Raw genomic sequence first — 8,033 nt, 5'->3', positions numbered from 1 at the left:
TTGTTTTTCTTTAACCTCCCTTCTACTATTAATCTGAGGCTTAAAATTGCTTCCCTTGTCCCTATACTTTTCCTGAAACCAAATTGGTCTTCTCCTAACACTTCTTCCACTCGCCTCTCAATTCTTCTGTATAGAATTCTAGTTAAGATTTTTTATGCATGACTAGTTAAACTAATTGTTCTGTATTCTTCACATTTATCTGCCCCAGCTTTCTATGGTATCATGACTATAACACTTTTTTTGAAGTCAAACGGAAATTCCCCTTTTTCATAAATATTACACACCAGTTTGTATAATATATCAATCGCTTCCTCACCTGCACTGAGCAGTAATTCTACAGGTATTCCGTCTATTCCAGGAGCCTTTCTGCCATTTAAATATTTTAATGCTCTCTTAAATTCAGATCTCAGTATTGTTTCTCCTATTTCATCCTCCTCAACTTCCTCTTCTTCCTCTATAACACCATTTTCTAATTCATTTCCTCCGTATAACTCTTCAATATATTCCACCTATCTATCGACTTTACCTTTCGTATTATATATTGGTGTACCATCTTTGTTTAACACATTATTAGATTTTAATTTATGTACCCCAAAATTTTCCTTAACTTTCCTGTATGCTCCGTTTATTTTACCAATGTTCATTTCTCTTTCCACTTCTGAACACTTTTCTTTAATCCACTCTTCTTTCGCCAGTTTGCACTTCCTGTTTATAGCATTTCTTAATTTCCGATAGTTCCTTTTACTTTCTTCATCACTAGCATTCTTATATTTTTTACGTTCATCCATCAGCTGCAATATATCGTCTGAAACCCAAGGTTTTCTACCAGTTCTCTTTATTCAGCCTAAGTTTGCTTCTGCTGATTTAAGAATTTCCTTTTTAACATTCTCCCATTCTACTTCTACATTTTCTACCTTATCTTTTTTATTCAGACCTCTTGCGATGTCCTCCTCAAAAATCTTCTTTACCTCCTCTTCCTCAAACTTCTCTAAATTCCACCGATTCATCTGACACCTTTTCTTCAGGTTTTTAAACCCCAATCTACATTTCATTATCACCAAATTATGGTCGCTATCAATGTCTGCTCCAGGGTAAGTTTTGCAGTCAACGAGTTGATTTCTAAATCTTTGCTTAACCATGATATAATCTATCTGATACCTTGCAGTATCGCCTGGCTTTTTCCAAGTGTATATTCTTCTATTATGATTTTTAAATTGGATGTTGGCAATTACTAAATTATACTTCGTGCAAAACTCTATAAGTCGGTCCCCTCTTTCATTCCTTTTGCCCAGCCTGTAATCACCCACTATATTTCCTTCCTTGCCTTTTCCAATGCTTGCATTCCAATCTCCAACTATTATTAAATTTTCATCTCCTTTTACGTGTTTAATTGCTTCATCAATCTCTTCGTATGCACACTCTACCTCATCATCATCATGGGCGCTTGTAGGCATATAGACGTTAACAATCGTTGTCGGTTTAGGTTTTGATTTTATCCTTATTACAATGATTCTATCGCTATGCGTCTTGAAATACTCCACTCTCCTCCCTATCTTCTTGTTCACCACGAAACCTACTCCTGCCTGCCCAATATTTGACGCTGAGTTAATTACTCTAAAGTCACCTGTCCAAAAGTCGCCTTCCTCTTTCCACCGAACCTCACCAATTCCTACTATATCCACCATTACCCTATCCATTTCCCTTTTTAAATTTTCTAGCCTACCAACCTTTTTTAAACTTCTAACATTCCACGCCCCGAATCGTAGAATGTTATTTTTTAATTTTCTGGTGACACCTTCCTTAGTAGTCCCCACCCGGAGATCCGAACGGGGGACTAGTTTACCTCCGGAATATTTTACCAAGGAAGGCGCCTCCATCATTGCTATATGAAAATGCAGAGAGCCACATTTTCTTGGAAAAAAAGCAGCTGTAGTTTTCCATTGCTTTCAGCTGCGCAGTACTCAGAGGACTGAGTGATGTTGATATGGCCGTTTAAATCATTTAGACTCACGCCCCTAACAACTACTGAAAGAGCTGCTGCCCTCTTTCACGAATCATTCCGTAGTCTTGCTCTCAACAGATACCTCTCCGATATGGTTGCACCTTCGTTCCACCTACTCTGTATCCCTGAGCACTCAAGCCCCCTCACCAACGGCAAGGTCTCATGATTCATAGAGGAGGTTTTTCTGCTAAAAAACTTATAAAAGAAAACTTGCGTTTCGTTTTCCGTTTTATTTTTTTGGAATGAAAAAAACTCGGTTTTTAGGAGAATTTCGGAAAAGTAGACTTTATTCAGCTATAATTCATGAAATAACAAAAGCGATTAAAATTTAATATTCCAAAATTTCGTTAATGTAACCCTTATTTATAACTCTGCCGATTACCTGTTCGATTAAGCGATTTTTAAAATGCCCGGGATGGTTTTTTACAAAAGAACAGCATTCTGGAATTTGACGGGCGTTTGGCGATAGATTAGGTATCTTTGGTATCATTTTGCGCAACACTATTTCGACCGTAACAATTTGAAATCGAAATAAAATGATGGTCTATTGCACGGATATATCGATGGACGAAATAGCATAATGGATGTAGATTTTAAACCACTTTATAGATTAGAAATGTTCCCGGGACTACAGTTATTTCGCTCAAGTACAGTCTGATTGCAACGCGTTATGTAGCTGCAATTAACTCGTTTATATATTTGTCACGACATTATATTATCGTTCGGTTGACTGTGTGCATTTGAAAGAAAGAACTGCCGTTCCACTAAGCCATTTTAACTCGTAAAATATTTTCAAATCTACGTACATTGCGCATCTACATCATTTTATTTCGATTTAAAATTGTCAACAGAATATTATTATTGTTTATTAGAAGATGTTAGGTTGTTTTTGTTCTTTTTCGATCTATAAATGAAAGGTAATTTTTTTTTCGTAAAAAGATGAATTCGATAAAAAAAATTTTCTCGGTAAAACCACGAATAAAAGCGGGAAGTAATTTTTTCTTAATTATATGACGATTGAACGACATCTATATGGTTGGCCTAAAGAGCACGAAAAGATCCATATTATGTATGCATAGGTGAATTTACTGGAATTGTCGACGTTTCGCTGAATGGCGATGACTTGGATCTCTATCTTGTATCTTCAGCTAATTGTAGCGAATATGCGATTATTGTAAACAGCGGAAATTCTGCACACGTTGATATCTGTGACAATTTCGAACACATCGAATTGAGCGTAGACAGTTTTGAGAAAGGTTTCAGATAAAAACCATGTAAATATAATAAAAAAGTAATATTTTTATGAAAATAAAAATTACGTAAAAACAAAGAAAATAAAAAGCTCCGTAAGTAGAAATGACAAAATGAATCCTATAAATACTGTAAAGGAACGCTCGCTATGACTACTAGACGATTGCGCCGTGCGGTTCGTCACGATTCGGTTATCTACCTTCTTCCGGTTGATAGCTACTAGAGTCGTTGTTATGTATTACTTTTTTTTATAATTCTTAAATTTGTAAGAATACAAACTTATAGATTTGTATTCTTACCGCACAATTATCTTCTAAAGTGATTCAAATGTATACAAACAAGATTAGAACAATATAGCTGACCGTACATTTTTAAAACACACTATTCCTGCGTTTGCAGAAAAGAAAATTGTGTACAGTTGGCCTGCAAGACAAACAAAACGAGTTATACAGAGCTGCCTGCATGACGCTACAACAATTTATCGACTGATCTTTTATACAAATACGCATATCCGATTAATTTTTCTGCCATTTTTTATGTACCTGCTACGGAAATTATTCGATAAGAATATATTATACATCAATAAGTTCGTTTTTTTCTATTCCGTTAGATAGGGCATGGGATATTTTAAGTTGTACAGGATGAACCATCCTGTACAATAATTATTAGGAACAGTTCAGCGGACTTTATAGTTAAAAAAGTAAAATCATTAAAATTAGTCAGTTTCTTTCCGTATCTATTTGGTTTGATTATTACTATATTCTTTGGATACATTGTGAAATAGTTATCGACGGTTAAATTTTTCCCCCCGTTTAATTTTTTAACAAGCTTTACTCTTCTTTGTGTATAGTTTTTAATAGAATTCAAAATAAGGGAATAAATGTGGCTCCTTTGCTTTTCATTTTACAATAGAACAGCAAACGAGCTCCCGGGTCAAGACTTAGACAAAAATTGTTGTAAATTTTACGCATTAAAATTTATTTTATCAGTGTTTTTACAATTTCAAAATAATTAAAAATGTGGAAGGAAAACATTCTTCGCTAAGAGACGGACGAAGTTCCTGCCTGACATCTCAAAAATAATGTTTATGTAACAGTTTTAAAAATTATGTACGCTTTAAATTATTATTATTTTTTGACGGTATGAAAAATAAATGAGAAAACTGATTTCGAAAATATGTAGGTTCCGTTCCCAGCTGCCACTTTTTTGATCAAATATTATGCGGAGTAGCAAATTTTTTTGATAATCAAGCTTTCAAGACGTAAATGTTTCATTTAATTGAATTTAAAGTTCTTAAATTGCACATTAACAAATTCACAGGAAAAACTTTTAAAAACTTTTGAAAAATGATTTCCTATCGCAGAAATTACGTTTGTAGGCTAACCTGCTTAAACTGGATAGCAGTCCTCAAAAATAACAAATATTACATTCCAGGCTTACTCGGGAAATTGAGGAGTGAAATAATTTCACTATGTCTTTAGTAAGCCGGTTTACTAAAGTCGCACGATAGTTACTGATATTCGGTTCTAAAAGTGATACTTCAGTCTAAACTATTACTCTCAGAGAAAACGACTGGAGTAAGTAGCGTAAAGGAAGAAATGATAAAAAAGATGATATAATCTACGTTTAAAAAAAGGAACTTTAAAACCAAAATTTTGCACCCTTAGACGAGACATACTTTGAAATTTTACATACTAAGATATATGTATTTATATATAATTAACAGAAATAAATAATAATACTATAATGAGAGAAGAACTAAGTGCAGGAAAAAGACCGTCAATAAAATTTCATTTTTGTTTTTTTGTTTTTGCTGCAGATAGATTTCTTAGAAGATTTAAGGTTCAGATGTGCAATTTTCCTCAACACTCGGCATAATTATTCCAGTAACTTGTAAACCTAACTGCATAATGTTAGAAAATTAATATATAGAAGGTAAGATTACAATGACGACGGTGATGAAAAAAATTATTAAATAAATAAAACGTTTAATTGAGAAAAAAAGAAATCTTACATAAAAGATAAAGTATAAAAGATCTTTTATTCTTCATTTCTTTTATACTACATTTATATATATATATATATATATATAAATTGTTTTTTAAAATAAAAATTGATTTTTTTCTCAGGCTTTATTAATAAGTTTTTTCAGAATTAAATTCTCTGTAAGTTTCATTACAAAATGTAAGCATTTATTAGTCAGTTAAAAAGGTTATTGCACTTGTAACCTAAAAAAACGTGTTTTTCGTTACCGAATTTTTCTCTTTCGGATATCATGAAAACTACGGGAGATCCAGTTTTGGGACCTGTTTTATTCGATTTTTCAGGTCAAGAAACATAAGAAAACATCAATTTTACCCCTTACACTACGCTTTAAAAATTTCTGTATGACCCATTTCACCGGGGAACTGAAATCCCGTCGAAAGTGTTTTCACTAGCCGTATCTCGATAACAAAACGTTTTCGGATATATGTTTGTAAGAACTTTTTTCGTTATTTAAAAGCACTAGGATCAGTTCCTAAGTTATTTCCCTTAACTTCTGAATCATTCTGTTTATATATATATATATATATATATATATATATATATATATATATATATATGAATCATTCTGTTTATATATATATATATATATTACGGAGCGAGTTACTAATCGTTATATTCCTCCAGAAATATACAGTATAACACGACTAACATGGTTCGATCGTTTTTTATACTTTAAGGAAATTTCCAATTTATTATAAATTTTTAAGTTTTAAAATACTATGTAAGTTTATAATAACCGTATGAAAAAATTATATACTGTATACAGTAATTAAAAGTATACAATTAATATATATATATATATATATATATATATTTTTTTTTTTTTAATTTTATGAAACTTATTAGAGAAAAAACACACATTTATTATAAATTTACATAGTATTTTAAAACTTAAAAATTTATAATAAATTGGAAATTTCCTTAAAGTATGAAAGACGATCGAACCATATTAGTCGTGTTATACTGTATATTTCTGGAGGAATATAAAGATTAGTAACTCGCTCCGTAATAATAGTAAAAGTTGATGTCATTTTATTCTCCGATAATTTTTCTGGTTAACTTACATAAAATTTCATTTCATTAATGAAATTTGTCTTCAAAAAAACTACTGAAATAAGTAAAAAGATTTATTCATAGAGATAAAAAATAATCATAATAATTTCAAGGGAAGAACGGGTACCGGTACCCGTATAAGGTATCGGTATGAACGATATACTGCGATGAAATTTTTTATTCGGTCGAATAAAAAATCTATACGATTACAATTATGATGCGTGAAACATTTAAATCATTATATTTGTACAGTTTACATGAATAATGTATACAGAGTCTTTGTGCGATTTAAATTATAAATGAAGGTCGAACACACGCAAATAAAAAACACAATCGAATAATATTCATCAAAGACAACTAAAAATTACGTTCACCACAAAGTAATGCGGTAAACAATCCGTGGGTTTTATTAATTTTATTTTTGAAAATTTTACTTTAAGTCTAACATATCTTGCTTCCGGATTACCGACTGAAATAATTTTTAGAAGAATAGAACAAGAAAGTAGAAGGGTATTATACTAGATGAAGACCGATTCGTTTTCAGAGAAAACAGAGGAACATAAAAACCAAATTTAGCTTTAAAATTAATTTTAACGATACAGCTAACTACCTCGTACACGACATTTGTATACGTTGAAAAAATATTTATTTTGTGATATACAAGCGATATTTCTACTTTCCCGTATATACCTTTATTAGCCCGCCCGTCTCGCTAGAACCTGGACCTTCAGAACCCAGGGCGGCCTAGGCGAACCCCGAAGTCAACTCAGGGGCTCCTCGGGGCCTACTCCAGTGCCACATAGCTCGCCATTCCCGCGTTGTCAGGGGGACCGGCGCGCTGGACACCCGCACAGCTCGCTCGGTCGCCATTCCCATCTACCCAGAGGGCTACACTCCCTGGATCCCCGCACTGTTCGTTATCCTCATTGTTGTGAGAATAATACTGCTAAATAATAATTATAGTATTCAGACTTTATAGAAACCTGAAAAAGAAACAAAATTGCAAAAGACAGAATAATAGTAGCTGTAAGTACACAGACCTTTCACGATGAAAAATTTGTAACTTTTTTTTTGCTGTGGTGGCAAATGTAATAATGAAGTAAATGGATCAATCTCTTTTTTTCTTTAACGAATATCTTTAATTCACAACTTTACCCTCCAAGGGGGTGAAGAAATAATGAATATTTTTAATATCTTAACCTTTAAGGAAGCTAGGGCCTCATTCTATAGCTTCCCTGGGATAACATGAATGTATCCTGCAAATTTGAAAGCAATCGATGCTCGCACATCTCACCACTCTAACCTCACACGCAGTCCCCACGGGAAGCCTATTATTGTTAAATAGAATTTTTTAAATCTATTTAATATTATTTTATTTAACGTAAATTTAATTATATTATTTTTGTAATGTTATTCATTCGATTGATTCGAATTATTCAGTTGAAACCCAACTCATACAGTGATAGAGACTCTCAGTTCACTAATTCAATTCATTAAAGTTTGCGCTTCAACCGGCAAATCTCCACTGCTACCTATTATATAAATATATATATATATATTATAGATGAAATATACCTAAAACCTCAGTTATGGCAAGAAACGAAACATGGGTAAAAATTTGGTTGCGATAGATCGAGTAGTTTTTTGTTTATCCCGATAAAACAAAAACCCTCTTCCTCTT

This window comes from Lycorma delicatula, chromosome 4, assembly GCF_047948215.1.
Source record: "Lycorma delicatula isolate Av1 chromosome 4, ASM4794821v1, whole genome shotgun sequence".
Lineage (NCBI taxonomy): Eukaryota > Metazoa > Arthropoda > Insecta > Hemiptera > Fulgoridae > Lycorma > Lycorma delicatula.
The sequence above is the reverse complement of the archived record's forward strand: the minus strand, read 5'-3'. Positions refer to the sequence as shown.